Genomic DNA, 3,165 nt, shown 5'->3' on the forward strand with positions numbered 1-3,165 from the left:
AATCCACTTCAGAGTATTCATTTTGTACTCCTGTACTCCTTTGTTTTACACATTGGCAGCAAGGCCAGCCCTGCTGCATAGTCAGTCATATGCACCCCATTACGCCATGGAACCCACATACTCAATGGCACCGCTATCATGGGGCAAGTTGAGCCCATTGCTTCAGGCAGCAGTCGTCACTGAAAGACAGGGGGCGGCAGAGCGGCAGTCAGAACACCTGGTGCCAACTCTCCATAATCCCTGACATTTGCTGTCACTAGTGCGGTACGCGCGCCCCTGCTCACAACCCACAGTGTGCAATAACAGCCGGTCATCCCTGCACCTGCAGAGCAACACACCACATATTGGCTGCTCTGTGCAAATAGGACCTGTGATGAGGTCACCGGAGGGGAGGAGTCATGGGTCACATGATCGGGACCTCCATGGATTGCAGGACTCTGCTGTGCTGGTTGCAATGGTAAGTATGTGTATGTGGTGTATGGAGCGGAGCCGTGTGTGTATGAGGTGTATGGAGCAGAGCTGAATGTGTACGAGGTGTATGGAGCGGAGCTGTGTGTATGAGGTGTATGGAGCGGAGCCGTGTGTGTATGAGGTGTATGGAGTGGAGCCCTGTGTGTATGAGGTGTATGGAGCGGAGCCATGTGTGTATGGGGTGTATGGAGCGGAGCTGAATGTGTACAAGGTGTATGAAGCGGAGCAGTGTGTGTATGAGTTGTATGGAGCAGAGCTGAATGTGTACGATGTGTATGGAGCGGAGCTGAATGTGTACGAGGTGTATGGAGCAAAGCTGAATGTGTACGAGGTGTACGGAGCGGAGCCGTGTGTGTGTATGAGGTGTATGGAGCAGAGCTGAATGTGTACGAGGTGTATGGAGCGGAGCTGAATGTGTACGAGGTGTATGGAGCGAAGCTGAATGTGTACGAGGTGTACGGAGTGGAGCCGTGTGTGTATGAGGTGTACGGAGCAGAGCCGTGTGTACGAGGTGTATGGAGCGGAGCCGTGTGTGTACGAGGTGTATGGAGCAGAGCCGTGTGTGTACGAGGTGTATGGAGCAGAGCTGAATGTGTATGAGGTGTATGGAGCGGAGCTGAATGTGTACGAGGTGTATGGAGCGGACCTGAATGTGTACAAGGTGTATGGAGTGATGCTGAATGTGTACGAGGTGTACAGAGCGGAGCCATGTGTGTATGAGGTGTACGGAGCGGAGCCGTGTGTATGAGGTGTATGGAGCGGAGCCGTGTGTGTATGAGGTGTATGGAGCGAAGCTGAATGTGTACGAGGTGTACGAAGTGGAGCCATGTGTGTATGAGGTGTACGGAGCGGAGCCGTGTGTACGAGGTGTATGGAGCGGAGCCGTGTGTGTACGAGGTGTATGGAGCGGAGCCGTGTGTGTACGAGGTGTATGGAGCAGAGCTGAATGTGTACGAGGTGTATGGAGCAGAGCTGAATGTGTACGAGGTGTATGGAGCGAAGCTGAATGTGTACGAGGTGTACAGAGCGGAGCCATGTGTGTATGAGGTGTACGGAGCGGAGCCATGTGTATGAGGTGTATGGAGCGGAGCCGTGTGTGTATGAGGTGTATGGAGCGGAGCCATGTGTGTACGAGGTGTATGGAGCGGAGCCGTGTGTATGAGGTGTATGGAGCAGAGCCGTGTGTGTACGAGGTGTATAGAGCGGGGCAGTGTGTGCATGAGGTGTATGGAGCGAAGCTGAATGTGTACGAGGTGTACAGAGCGGAGCCGTGTGTGTATGAGGTGTACGGAGCGGAGCCGTGTGTACGAGGTGTATGGAGCGGAGCCGTGTGTGTATGAGGTGTATGCAGCGGAGCCATGTGTGTACGAGGTGTATGGAGCGGAGCCGTATGTATGAGGTGTATGGAGCAGAGCCGTGTGTGTACGAGGTATATGGAGCAGAGCTGAATGTGTATGAGGTGTATAGAGCAGGGCAGTGTGTGTATGAGGTGTATGGAGCGAAGCTGAATGTGTACGAGGTGTATGGAGCGGAGCTGAATGTGTACGAGGTGTATGGAGCGAAGCTGAATGTGTACGAGGTGTACGGAGCGGAGCCGTGTGTGTATGAGGTGTACGGAGCGGAGCCATGTGTACGAGGTGTATGGAGCGGAGCCGTGTGTGTACGAGGTGTATGGAGCAGAGCCGTGTGTGTACGAGGTGTATGGAGCGGAGCCGTGTGTACGAGGTGTATGGAGCAGAGCCGTGTGTGTACGAGGTGTATGGAGCGGAGCTGAATGTGTACGAGGTGTATGGAGCGGAGCTGAATGTGTACAAGGTGTATGGAGTGCAGCCGCATGTGTATGAGGTGTACGGAGCGGAGCCAGGTGTGTATGAGGTGTATGGAGCAGAGCCGGGTGTGTGCGAGGTGTATGGAGTGGAGCCGCGTGAGTACGGAGTGGAGCTGTGTGTGCAAGGTGTATGGAGCGCAGCCGCGTGTGTAGGAGTAACTATGTGTGGCCATTATACAGGATGGAGCATCATGTGGGCCCATTATACAGTATGGAGCATCATGTGAGGCCATTATACTGTATGGAGCATCATGTGTGACCATTATACAGTATGGAGCATCATGTGTGGTCATTATACAGTATGGAGCACTGTATGGCCATTATACAGTATGGAGCATCATGTGTGGCCATTATACAGTACGGAGCATCATGTGTGGCCATTATACAGTATGGAGCATCATGTGTGGCCATTATACTGTATGAAACACTGTGTGGCCATTATACAGTATGGAGCATCATGTGTGGCCATTATACAGTATGGAGCATCATGTGTGACCATTATACAGTATGGAGCATCATGTGTGGCCATTATACAGTATGGAGCACTGTGTGGCCATTATACAGTATGGAGCACTGTGTGGCCATTATACAGTATGGAGCACTGTGTGGCCATTATACAGTATGGAACATCATGTGTGGCCATTATAGAGTATGGAGCACTGTGTGGCCATTATACAGTATGGAGCACTGTGTGGCCATTATACAGTATGGAGCATTATGTGTGCCCATTATACAGTATGGAGCAATGTGTGGCCATTATACAGTATTATTATTTATTATTATAGCGCCATTTATTCCATGGCGCTTTACATGTGAGGAGGGGTATACATAATAAAAACAGGTACAGGTACTGTGGCCATTATACA

This window comes from Ranitomeya imitator, chromosome 1, assembly GCF_032444005.1.
Source record: "Ranitomeya imitator isolate aRanImi1 chromosome 1, aRanImi1.pri, whole genome shotgun sequence".
Taxonomy (NCBI): Eukaryota; Metazoa; Chordata; class Amphibia; order Anura; family Dendrobatidae; genus Ranitomeya; species Ranitomeya imitator.